Source organism: Cyprinodon tularosa, unplaced genomic scaffold (assembly GCF_016077235.1).
Source record: "Cyprinodon tularosa strain WSP-4 unplaced genomic scaffold, ASM1607723v1 ctg1656, whole genome shotgun sequence".
NCBI classification, from domain to species: domain Eukaryota; kingdom Metazoa; phylum Chordata; class Actinopteri; order Cyprinodontiformes; family Cyprinodontidae; genus Cyprinodon; species Cyprinodon tularosa.
This window is the reverse complement of record NW_024038490.1, coordinates 3,118-16,722: the sequence shown is the minus strand read 5'-3', so window position 1 is coordinate 16,722 and position 13,605 is coordinate 3,118. Positions and strand designations below refer to the sequence as shown.

At 40.7% G+C, this 13,605-nt stretch overlaps 3 non-coding genes across 3 annotated transcripts; all 3 read right to left on the bottom strand.

Moving 5' to 3' along the window:
• Positions 1–3,539: 3,539 nt before the first annotated feature.
• On the bottom strand, positions 3,540–3,614 carry trnai-aau. Its single transcript has one exon. It is a non-coding gene; the product is annotated as a tRNA-Ile (tRNA).
• Positions 3,615–4,472: 858 nt separating this feature from the next.
• Positions 4,473–4,547, bottom strand: trnai-aau. The gene has a single exon. It is a non-coding gene; the product is annotated as a tRNA-Ile (tRNA).
• A 3,555-nt stretch (positions 4,548–8,102) lies between these two features.
• trnai-aau lies at positions 8,103–8,177 on the bottom strand. The gene has a single exon. It is a non-coding gene; the product is annotated as a tRNA-Ile (tRNA).
• Between the last annotated feature and the right edge of the window lie 5,428 nt (positions 8,178–13,605).

Sequence of the window (13,605 nt, the reverse complement as noted above, 5' to 3'; positions counted from 1 at the left end):
GTACTGAATCTTGTAAAATGGTCGATGGCATGTAGATACCACAAACCTGGCTCAAGCTCATGTAAGTCCATCGCTACAGTTTCATTATACACTATATTGCCAAAAGTATTTGCTCACCCATCCAAATTATTGGAATCAGGTGTTCCAATCACTTCCATGGCCACAGGTGTATAAATTCAAGCACCTAGGCATGCAGACTGTTTTTACAAACATTTGTGAAAGAATGGGTCGCTCTCAGGAGCTCAGTGAATTCCAGCGTGGAACTGTGATAGGATGCCACCTGTGCAACAAATCCAGTCGTGAAATTTCCTCGCTCCTAAATATTCCACAGTCAACTGTCAGCTGTATTATAAGAAAATGGAAGTGTTTGGGAACGACAGCAACTCAGCCACGAAGTGGTAGGCCACGTAAACTGACGGAGCGGGGTCAGCGGATGCTGAAGCGCATAGTGCGAAGAGGTCGCCAACTTTCTGCAGAGTCAATCACTACAGACCTCCAAACTTCATGTGGCCTTCAGATTAGCTCAAGAACAGTGCGCAGAGAGCTTCATGGAATGGGTTTCCATGGTCGAGCAGCTGCATCCAAGCCATACATCACCAAGTGCAATGCAAAGCGTCGGATGCGGTGGTGTAAAGCACGCCGCCACTGGACTCTAGAGCAGTGGAGACGCGTTCTCTGGAGTGACGAATCGCGCTTCTCCATCTGGCAATCTGATGGACGGGTCTGGGTTTGGCGGTTGCCAGGAGAACGGTACTTGTCTGACTGCATTGTGCCAAGTGTAAAGTTTGGTGGAGGGGGGATTATGGTGTGGGGTTGTTTTTCAGGAGCTGGGCTTGGCCCCTTAGTTCCAGTGAAAGGAACTCTGAATGCTTCAGCATACCAAGACATTTTGGACAATTCCATGCTCCCAACTTTGTGGGAACAGTTTGGAGCTGGCCCCTTCCTCTTCCAACATGACTGTGCACCAGTGCACAAAGCAAGGTCCATAAAGACATGGATGACAGAGTCTGGTGTGGATGAACTTGACTGGCCTGCACAGAGTCCTGACCTCAACCCGATAGAACACCTTTGGGATGAATTAGAGCGGAGACTGAGAGCCAGGCCTTCTCGTCCAACATCAGTGTGCGACCTCACAAATGCGCTTCTGGAAGAATGGTCAAAAATTCCCATAAACACACTCCTAAACCTTGTGGACAGCCTTCCCAGAAGAGTTGAAGCTGTTCTAGCTGCAAAGGGTGGACCGACGTCATATTGAACCCTATGGATTAGGAACGGGATGTCACTTAAGCTCATATGTGAGTCAAGGCAGGTGAGCAAATACTTTTGGCAATATAGTGTACGTTGAAGCCATGGGTAAACCCACTGCAGGTTTAGGTTTTGCTCTACTGTACCGGATGCATATTTCACAGTTTTTTACAATTTCCTTCAGGACTGTAATGCTTTCATCATCGGTGTTGCCTGAGCAAGATAAGAGCTTTTGTAGTCTGTCAACTGAGGCATGTCCAAATTGTTTATGTAGCTTTAGCAGTACTGTTTTTTTTTTTCTTTTGTTGCCATGTTTTCTGTCACAATGAGAATTTCATCTTCATCATTTGGTGTCTCACTTTGTTTAAACTGGCTTTCATTATTGATCCTTTCCTTTCTTAAATTTACACAATAATGTCCAGAAGATGTCAGTTCAAGTTTTACAGGTTGGTCAAACATCATTGCTTTGTCTTGAGCAATGTCTAAAACAGCACTCGCTCTCTTCAGTGATGTTTTGCTCAAAAGCATCGGTATATCTGCTGGAACTACTTCTGTCTCAATGTTGCATTTAGTTTTTCCTATTGTTGCAGGAATAGTCACCTTTCTTGTGGATTGCACCAGTTTTCCATCCCCAAACCGGAAAGGTCTTGCACTTTTTTCATCTTTAATCTTCATTAATTCTCTCTGAGGCAATCCACTTACATAATCTGCAAGCCATTTTTCACCACACACAGTTCTTGTACAGGCAGTGTCAATCAGAGCAGATCCCAAAGCTTCTACCATGAAGATCTGTGTGTCAGATGTGAATTCGTCTGAAAACATAGTAATATTACATTCCTCAACGTTGTCTTTTGATCCCTCAACATTTGTTAGCTTCACATGTTCTCTTTTATTGGGGCAGTCTTTTGCCCAGTGAAAAGTGCTCTGACATATTGCACATTTAGTTCTTCTCCCGTATTTGTCGAGTGGATTAGTCCCTGCAGCTGTTCTTGAGCTTTGCTCTGAGTTTGAACTCCGTTCACGCTTGCCTGTGTATTTGGTGAAAAAGGCTGAGTCGCCCTCTTGTGGAGGATAGACATTATCACCGAAGATTCTTTTCAAAGCCGATTTCATGTTGTCAAAAGTTACAGTGGAACAGGCGGTAAGAGCTAGCTGTTTGTCTTTAACGTTTAGCCCCGCGGTGTCTAATAGGTTGAATGCTAACACTGCATCCGGTAGTTCCATTTTGAACTTAAGTAACTTGTTGTACCGTCGTTCAAATTCGATAATGTAATCCATCATGGACGTGTCGCCGCGTCTGTCGATCCGGTCAAACTCCGTGTAAGCTTCGTACTGTCGATCTTTTTCTTCTTTTAAAAACACTGAATCCAACTTGTCTAAAAGAACACTCATTCCTGCATCGACGTTGAGATGTTCCGCAGCGATTTCCAGCGCGCTTTCTCTCGCTCTTCCTGATAGCGACAGGGTAACCGCCAGGGCCTGCTTCTTTTTGTCCAAGTCGGTAACAAGTCTCCAGATTTCAATTTCATTTTTCCAACTTTCGTAAGACGTCTTCTCGTCGAACGGTGGGGGAACTTTGTAATTTCCAGCAGTGGCCATCCTCTGCTACCAATGTTGGCTCAATAATCACACTGCTTACGTTAATATCCACACTTTAATGGTCGCCATTAACAGTTTACAACATGCGCTCCCGCGCTCTTCATTCAACTCCCCGAAGAACGAAACACAGATCTAGCCCCGCCTCCCATTCCTTACATCTCATACATGCAGTCTGCTACTTACAACTTAATAGATGACAGAGTTACTGTAGGTGTGGCCAACTGGAAACCAAATTTAAGGAGGACATGGTTTAAAACATTACCCAGATTGGGTGTCATCACATTGTAGGGCTAGGTAGAGGCAGCAACGATGTGTTCATTGGCTAAGGAGTTCGTCTTTATCTTCTCACAGTTGGAGATCCCTACAATTTCAATCTTATCAAATCATTTCTTGTCCTTTTAGAGCTTTTTCTCAAGATGATATATTTCCTATTTAAAACGTAATCTGTTTTTCAATGCAGCTAATTAAAATATAGGGAAACTATGGTTTACCTTTTTGGATTGGGTTGATTTTTGTAAGAGGGAGTTAAGATGGCTATGGATTGCTCTCTCTTTTAAAGCAATGGCAATTATGCACTTTCAACAGTGCATGACATTGTCCCAGTGTACATTAATCTCTGTTTGCCAAACACCTACATGACCAGGAAGGTGTTCTTTGAATCTGTTCTTGTGCAATCCAAGAATCTTGTGAACAAATGGCCAGTATGGGGCTTGAACCCATGACCTTGGCGTTATTAGCACCACGCTCTGCCCAGGCTGAGCTAACCGGCCCACTTTTCACCTTTTTTTTATTCAACTATCAGAAAAAATTGTCAGTCTGAAAGTATATCCACTAATTCCTTCCATTTTCACAATTCCTTAATATCATACCAAATTTCCCCTTGCTGTGTTGGTCATCATTTGGATCCATATCCAATACAATTCCCTGGGTCCAGGGAAACTTAATCTAGATTTATAACCAATGTTGACTTTTCTCATGAAACCAGGTGTTTAAATTAAACTATATCTACAACAATCATTCAAAAGGAGCTGTGTTTGGGACTACTTTTGCCCTTTTCAAAGACACCAGTAATCATTGATGCTTTCACACCTTGTGTAATTGCTTCATATCAAGGCAAGGTGTCATCACTGTCCATTCATATTCCACAGTACAATGAACTTCTCTGAAAGATTGTGAGAGGAGGGCATTGCACAGGTTTTGGTGGGGTATGTAAGTAGATCTCTAGTCTTGATGACAGAGTTAGGTGTGGCCAACTGGAAACCAAATTTAAGGAGGACATGGTTTAAAACATTACCCAGATTGGGTGTCATCACATTGTAGGGCTAGGTAGAGGCAGCAACGATGTGTTCATTGGCTAAGGAGTTCGTCTTTATCTTCTCACAGTGAGATCCCTACAATTTCAATCTTATCAAATCATTTCTTGTCCTTTTAGAGCTTTTTCTCAAGATGATATATTTCCTATTTAAAACGTAATCTGTTTTTCAATGCAGCTAATTAAAATATAGGGAAAATATGGTTCACCGTTTTGGATTGGGTACATTTTTGTAAGAGGGAGTTAAGATGGCTGTGGATTGGGGAGTGCTCTCTCTTTTAAAGCAAAGCCAATTATGCACTTTCTTGTGAACAAATGGCCAGTATGTGGCTTGAACCCATGACCTTGGCGTTATTAGCACCACGCTCTGCCCAGGCTGAGCTAACCGGCCCACTTTTCACCTTTTTTTTATACAACTATAAAAAAAGATTGTCAGTCTGACAGTATTTCCACTCCTTCCTTCCACTTTCACAATTCCTTAATAACATACCAAATTTCCCCTTGCTGTGTTGGTCATCATTTGGATCCATATCCAATACAATTCCCTGGGTCCAGGGAAAGTTAATCTAGATTTATAACCAATGTTGACTTTTCTTATGAAACCAGGTGTTTAAATTAAACTATATCTATAACAATCATTCAAAAGGAGCTGTGTTTGGGACTACTTTTGCCCTTTTCAAAGACACCAGTGTTATGCAAAAATAATGTCCTGCAGATAATGAATAGATGGTTAACTAGAACTGGAGTTATAGTTAATTATTATCCTATTCAACATCGAAGGCAAAATCAATTTGGTGTTCCTAGGTGGATAATTATAGCCCTGAATTATCTACTTACCGGTTGTTGATCCACAACTGGATGGTTCCGGGACCGGCTGTTAAAATCCAGGTATCCACCAGTCTAGTGGCCCCGGTTAAGTTATCAGCAAAGCTATTAAATTATCAATAAAGAACCTTCTATCTCTGTTTATTCGCACTATTACCAAAAGGGGGGTGGATCTGCGCTGAGTGATAAACCCTCCGATATATGAACGACCAAAACCACTACAGATTAACCAATTATGTCTTTATTCTAATAATTCAGGATTACAGGAATCTAACATCTATGCAAACACTACACACTACTAGAAAAATAAACACGAGTTAGATTAAATGACTAGTTTAAAAGAAAAATCGAAAATAAAGAATTAAACGAGATAGAAACAAAGAAATAAAACCATAAAAGTCAGTTTATTGGCGCCTGAAATTGTCCAAAATATGCCAGATATTAATACATTCACTAATGTCCGCTAGCAGCAGGTGTAATAGTGTCGGGATCTGGAGAAGTTCCACCTTTCTCCAGCAGAGTTCGCCGTGGATCCTCCTGAGCTGAGCCTTCGACACACCTGAGGCGCATCTCATCATCAGGAGGATCCTCCAGTATTTAACCTGCCTTCAGACCTTGCCTCAACGCCACAGTGTTTATCCAGTTTGGTTAGCACCTGAGCCTAGCTTCTTCTGAGAACCTTCGTTGCTTCTGTTCCCTGGTTGGATTCTAATCCCTCTTTGTCTCTGCTTACAGGAATCCAGTTTCCCTTGTAAGCTCTGGATGAGCTTAACCTGCCGAGCCTGCCCTCTGAGCCAAACCTGAAGACTCATCTCTGGATTCTCATGCTGCTCTGGACTAAGAGCTGGAAACCCAAAGCCAAGGTCTGCCCTCACGCTAGAAGCAAGACACTGAAGCGGTTACTGAACTCTGCTGAACTAAACAGTCTCTGGACCCAACAGTTCCTCTCTCAAAACCAAACCCGGACTCCTCAAGGTATAAATCAGAAACTCTCAAATCCAAACTCATCTGCTCCCAAGCTAACTGAACTGTCATCCTCACAGACTCCAGTGAACCTGCCCCCAGGCCTGAGCCAGTTGCTGTGTTAATTCCAAGTGCTTGTGTTCAATAAACTTGTTAAAACTTTTTATCTGTTTCTGTGGTGTTCTGCATACTGGGCTTTTCTGAAACCCATCATGACAAATAGTGCAATTGATCATGTAAACTAATACATCCAACTTGAAATCGGCAAATGATTAAATGCATTAACAAAGCAGCAGGTGTAATGATAACAGTGCAATCGATCATGAACATTAATACATCCAGCTTAGTATTGGTAAATTATTAAACATGTATTAACAATAGCAGCGTTCAGCAAAAACCCCTTTTTGCCTGGCAACGTAGTGATGTCTGTGAATGGTTGTGGCTGATTGGGTCCTGCGGGATACGTGGGGGTGTTTTTGTGGAGAAGAACCAAGGGGGGGGTTTTTGGGGGCCCCAACGGGGATTTCAGCCCCGATTTCCCATGTTGGGAAAACCCCCCAGTAAACATTGGGTTTTTACACCTGGTGTTTCTTAATTCGCGGTGTCACCCTGCCCCCTTTCAATTTTCCAAGTCTGAACTTTCTGAAACTTGGAGGGAGGGATTCACGGTTTTGGGGGTGGGGGATTAAGAATACAGCTTGTACCAGAGAAGGGTGAGCCAACTGGAAACCAAATTTAAAAGGGGAATGTTTAAAAATTCCCCAGTTGTGTCACACAGACTAGGAGAGGCACAAACCGTGTGTTATTGGCTGGGTTCTCTTTATTTTTACTTTGGGGTCCCTACTTTTCAAACTTTATCAAAAAATTTTCTTGTCTTTTAAAATAAGTTTTTCTCAAGATGATATATTTTCCTTTTCAAAATTTAAATCTTTTTTAATGGTAATTAAAATTTTAAAACAGGTTTTCCTTTTTGTTGGCATTTTTGTAAAGGGTTTGTGGCTATGGATTGTTCCCCCTTTAAACAAGGAATTTTGGGGGCACGTTAAATGTAACAGCCCATGTAATTAATTCTTTCCAAACAAAAGGGGCCAGGATGGTTTTTATAATTTGCTTGTGCAATCCAAAATCGGTGAACAAATCCCGAAAAATGAGGGCCTTTTGCCAGAATTGGGGTTTTTTAGGCACCCGCTTTTCCGGGCTAGCTAACCGGCCCATTTTTTGCCTTTTTTTATTAACTACAAAAAAATTTATTGACAAAATTTTCCACTCCTTTCCTTCAACTTTCACAATCCTTTAAAATTCTTTCCAAATTTCCCCTTTGCTGTGTTGGCACATTTGGGACCCCATAATCCAATAAATTCCCTGGGTCCAGGGAAAGTTTTTTCTGTTTTAAAACCCCAATGTTGACTTTTCTAAAACCAGGTGTTTTTTTAAACTTATCTAAACAATCATTCAAAGGAGCTGTTTTGGGACTCTTTTGTTTTAAAAACACCGTAATCATTGATGCTTTCACACCTTTGTGAAATTTGCTTATTCAAGGCAAGTGTCATCAGGGCCTTTTCATATTCCACAAAATGAACTTCTCTGAAAGATTGTGAGAGGAGGGCATTGCACAGGTTTTGGTGGGGTATGTAAGTAGATCTCTAGTCTTGATGACAGAGTTAGGTGTGGCCAACTGGAAACCAAATTTAAGGAGGACATGGTTTAAAACATTACCCAGATTGGGTGTCATCACATTGTAGGGTTAGGTAGAGGAAGCAACGATGTGTTCATTGGCTAAGGAGTTCGTCTTTATCTTCTCACAGTGAGATCCCTACAATTTCAATCTTATCAAATAATTTCTTGTCCTTTTATATAGAGCTTTTTCTCAAGATGATATATTTCCTATTTAAAATGTAATCTGTTTTTCAATGCAGCTAATTAAAATATAGGGAAACTATGGTTCACCGTTTTGGATTGGGATAATTTTTGTAAGAGGGAGTTAAGATGGCTATGGATTGAGGAGTGCGCTCTCTTTTAAAGCAATGGCATTTATGCACTTTCAACAGTGCATGACATTGTCCCAGTGTACGTTAATCTCTGTTTGCCAAACACCTACATGACCACGAAGGTGTTTCTTGAATCTGTTCTTGTGCAATCCAAGAATCTTGTGAACAAATGGCCAGTATGGGGCTTGAACCCATGACCTTGGCGTTATTAGCACCACGCTCTGCCCAGGCTGAGCTAACCGGCCCACTTTTCCCCTTTTTTTATTCAACTATCAGAAAAAATTGTCAGTCTGACAGTATTTCCACTCCTTCCTTCCACTTTCACAATTCCTTAATATCATACCAAATTTCCCCTTGCTGTGTTGGTCATCATTTGGATCCATATCCAATACAATTCCCTGGGTCCAGGGAAAGTTAATCTAGATTTATAACCAATGTTGACTTTTCTCATGAAACCAGGTGTTTAAATTAAACTATATCTACAACAATCATTCAAAAGGAGCTGTGTTTGGGACTACTTTTGCCCTTTTCAAAGACACCAGTAATCATTGATGCTTTCACACCTTGTGTAATTGCTTCATGAAACCAGGTGTTTAAATTAGTGCTGTCAAAATTATCGCGTTATTATCGCGTTAACGCGAGGCCATTTTAACGGCGATAATTTTTTTAATGTGAGATTAACGCTATGTGGTTTTATGGTACAATTTTCCAAGTACATCCCGCTGCAGCCTGCGGGAAGGCGGGGCTATTTTCCCCCAGTCTATGCATTTCTCATAGGTTTCGAGAGCGAGCTCCTCAAGGGAAAAAGACGCTCATACACTGGGTAGCGCTAGTGCCTTTTCTTTAAGCCCCACCACCAACAAACAAGTTGAGTGTCTGATAACTAGTAGCAACCTGAAATACGCTGAGAAAACAGATTACTGAGGTGAAATGGAATCTGCTACGGCACTCTTGCTGTCTGTGTACGCCACAGGTCGGTATCGTGTGTGTGTGTGTGTGTGTGTGTGTGTGTGTGTGTGTGGGTGGGTGGGTGGGTGTCTGTGTGTTCTCATTTTTGTTAAGAGGCTGAAAAGTAACTTTCTAGAGCATAGACTACCTCCATCTAGTGATGTGGGTCTATTGATTTTGATGTATTGATTGAAAATTGTTCATTATTATCTTGGTTAATTAACATCTAATATTAACTGTACTACATTTTATAGCAGTAGGGTAAAATGCTTGTCTTTGTTCAAAAGACTGTATTAACTGTAAAGACTGTCTTTTACATCAGCCTGTTTTCAGGGCCTTTTTTATTTGTTATTTTTTGCTACATGCCTCCCCATCTTCTTGCCATATGTTTCTATGGCATAAATCAGTGTCTGTGACCTGTTTTCATTTAAAAAAAAGAACATTGGCACAAACCTAGCCTGTATGTATTTTTTGTATGTCATCGAGAGTATTTAAATGATTTTCAATCAGAAAAAAAATTTGCGATTAAAATGCGATTAATCGCGTTAAAAAAAATTTAATCGATTGACAGCACTAGTTTAAATTAAACTATATCTACAACAATCATTCAAAAGGAGCTGTGTTTGGGACTACTTTTGCCCTTTTCAAAGACACCAGTAATCATTGATGCTTTCACACCTTGTGTAATTGCTTCATATCAAGGCAAGGTGTCATCACTGTCCATTCATATTCCACAGCACAATGAACTTCTCTGAAAGATTGTGAGAGGAGGGCATTGCACAGGTTTTGGTGGGGTATGTAAGTAGATCTCTAGTCTTGATGACAGAGTTAGGTGTGGCCAACTGGAAACCAAATTTAAGGAGGACATGGTTTAAAACATTACCCAGATTGGGTGTCATCACATTGTAGGGCTAGGTAGAGGCAGCAACGATGTGTTCATTGGCTAAGGAGTTCGTCTTTATCTTCTCACAGTTGGAGATCCCTACAATTTCAATCTTATCAAATCATTTCTTGTCCTTTTATATAGAGCTTTTTCTCAAGATGATATATTTCCTATTTAAAACGTAATCTGTTTTTCAATGCAGCTAATTAAAATATAGGGAAACTATGGTTCACCTTTTTGGATTGGGTACATTTTTGTAAGAGGGAGTTAAGATGGCTGCGGATTGGGGACTTGTATCTCTTTTAAAGCAATGGCAATTATGCACTTTCAACAGTGCATGACATTGTCCCAGTGTACATTAATCTCTGTTTGCCAAACACCTACATGACCAGGAAGGTGTTCTTTGAATCTGTTCTTGTGCAATCCAAGAATCTTGTGAACAAATGGCCAGTATGGGGCTTGAACCCATGACCTTGGTGTTATTAGGGCTGAAAGAAGGAGCCTGTGCTTCTCTGCCTGATTCCATTAGAGCATCTGCTGCTAACAGTCTGACCAATGGGATGATGAGTAGAACGGCTTTCCTTCCCTGATTGTGACTCTGGCAGAAGTGAGGGTGTCAAAGTGGACTGAGTTTTTTAAAGGAAAAGTCCGGTCAGCCAGTAATAACCAATGGATCATTATTTCTTCCTAAAACTAATATGTCCGTGGTGATTTGATGAATTTATCCTTAATCAGTAAAAAACTAAAAATAATCATTTTCGTTGTGAGTCTGGGAGCGGCCATTTTTGCCCAAATATAGTAACACCTCACTCACTTCAAATCCTGTCTTAAAATCTGTGTTTTTTTCCATTATACGTCAGCCTGAACACCTAAATTCAGCCAATCTTATATCAACGGTTATCTGTCAATCAAATGTTTTCTTTCATAGCATCCTGATTCATATGTCGCAGCTAATATACGCAACGGTTGAAATCAGAATCCTTTCCTTTCCCATTGAGTTCCGTCCCAGTGTTCACAGGGATGGACGTCTGTGTCTTCAGCAGGCGTAGAGCTAACAGAACTGGCAGCGTTGCGAGGCAAGGGCTCAAACATGTACGGCTGGAAGCCTTCTACACCAAACCAAGCTTCTGCCGCCCTGGCGTCCTCTTCCACAACATCTTCGTCCCCGCTTTCCTCCTCTAAATAAAAAATGGATGACCGAGGAGACTCATCCACGACCTTGGACACTAAACTCTCCTCCCCTTTATTTTATTTATTTTTTATTTTACCTTTATTATACCAGGAAGTCTCTTGAGGTAAAATCTCTTTTTCGAGGGACACCTGGCCAAGAGGCCAAGAGGCATGTTTCCGCTGTCCATAGCGTTCCTTGACAGTGTCATTTCTAAGTCACCAATTTAATGCTACATGGTCACAATGGAATTTCCCATTAGGAACCTACTAGCACTAAGTTGCTAACTTGTTAGCAACGATGCTGCAGACAAACCGGCCACAAACAAACTTACTTGCAAACCTTCCTCCACAACAATCCCGCCCCCTTTATAAACAACCAATCACATTCCCTTTATTCACTAATGTAAAGTCGTGCACAACTCGGGAGAATTCGGAAATGCACCGGTTCGAACAGCCGCTTTCCTACGGCTTTAATAATCATTTTGAACTTTCCTGCTGGCTGTCTCACCTTGAATACTGGGTCCATCTGTCCTGTTTTATGACAAGCACATTCAAATGAAAATTATTCCTAATTAAAAACACTATGTAATAACTTCATCTTTGAAGTACTTTCAGAAGTTTGAATTCTGATTGTGACCGGACTTTTCCTCTAACACCAGCCCTACCCCAAGAGGCTGGTGGCGGTCCCTGTACATCCCCCCCATTGAGAAAAGGTGGGTGACCTCCAGTGGAGGATGGTGCATGGGGCCATAGCTCCAATCTGACACACCTTAACACTGACCCTAGCTCTTCCTGTCCATATTGTTTTCAGGAAGAAACTGTGTAGAATTTCTTCATTAAAAGATTAATTCCTCTTTTTGATCTTTATTGTTTGGTCGATCTGAAGTACAGTTTTCTAAATGTGTTTTTATTTATGGTTCAAAATACTGTGGAAGGAAGAAATGGATACATGTTCTTTTAAATTTCATCGCTGGAAATGCAAAACTAGCAATATGAATGTTAATGAAAAACAAGGTAGCAGACTTGTAGCTGCTCGGGTTTGTGTGGAATTTGAGTTTATTAAGTTGACAAAGGAAATGAATGCATTTGTAAAAATGTGGGGTATTAATGATGTTTTGTGTTCGGTGGATGAAGCATCTTTAGTTTTCCTCTTTGTTCTGACTGTTAGAGTCAAATAAAGGTGATTTCAAACCTCAACCTCTACCTTTCCTACTTTTTTTTGTTATGCATTGCATGATGGGAGTGTGTGGGAGATGGTGAGGCTAAAATGGCTTTCCCTGTTAATGTGAACAAAGAGAGAGGGAGAATTTTTTTCTGACTTAAATAAACTTTTCAAATAATGCAATATGTAGTTCTAATTGTACTGATTGTAAAGATTGTTGCCGGGAGAAGCCTACTAATGATCTAATAATATACTATATATGTCATACACATTAATATTTAATACAATCTGGCATATCTTAATCATTAAATATCATTTTAAAGCCAAAGTATCTGCATGTTTTTTTCTCTCTCTTGTTATTCGGTCGTATGGGGCACTTCTTAAAGCGGGATCACGCATACCAAAGGCTAACTCTGAAGTTATTTTGCTGTGAGCTTTATGTTGGTGGTCTGGATTGACCCCGACATAAAGGGGCTATAGATCACATCCTAATCCTGCTTTAAACCCACTTTAGCCTCATTTTAAAGGGTTAACTCAATAATAGTGGTAAACTATTTTATCTGGCCTTTAAGCCCACGGCTGGTATAAAGTAATCAGAGAGGATAATTATAATTAATTTAGTTTATTTATAAGAAACATTTTTTAATTTAAATGCCAACAAAAGCATCTAAAAATAAATTATATCGAAATTGTGTGATTATTGGTGGGTTTGTCCCATAAGATGCACCATCTTACAGGTGTACCAGATGAACCGGGTTCCTGCAGGTTAAATGTGATCATAGCCCTACCCACACTAACCATACCATAACATGTTGTCAGAAATCACCTCCCTGAATTTCACTTTGCTCCTCTTTTTTGGTTTCTACACTGTTAAAAAAGTAAATGGCAATTGTTGTTCTAACACACAATTGTATTGTAATCCGACTCAGAAATATAAATTTGACATCTAACAAATAAATACACGTTTGCCCAACTCAAATTCTCAGAAGTTGGTTTAACAAGGAGTTTTAAATCGCCTATACAAGATTTTTTGAGTTCCCTCAACTGTAAACTCATGGGCATGCGCACTGCTTATGTTCATGGACACACCCACTACGGTACGGGGTTTCCTATCCCTTTCTTCAAGGGCACAGCCTTTTTCCCTCGTGTTTGAGAAGATTGGCGGACATTGTGATTTTATGCATCTGGAGAACCATGGAGGAACAACCCTGGGACCTCACCAGTTTTCTGAATCTTTTCTTTCCCCGGTGAGTGCTGCAAAGTACAGACAGTTAGCGGTTAGCTCCGTGAGTTAGCATTCCCTTGTGGTGTATTGCCACCGAGTTGAAGCATGAGTTCACATGTTTTTCACGTTCTGATGAAAGGAAAAGCCGCGCACGTGCGCGTTTATAATGCGCATGTGCGCATGCGTGTTTGTGCCGCGCATGTGCGGGTGAGTGTTTATGCATAGAGAAAAGAGTGTGCCTGTTATTTTCATTGTACAAATGAAAAGAGACATTAAGTTGAGTGT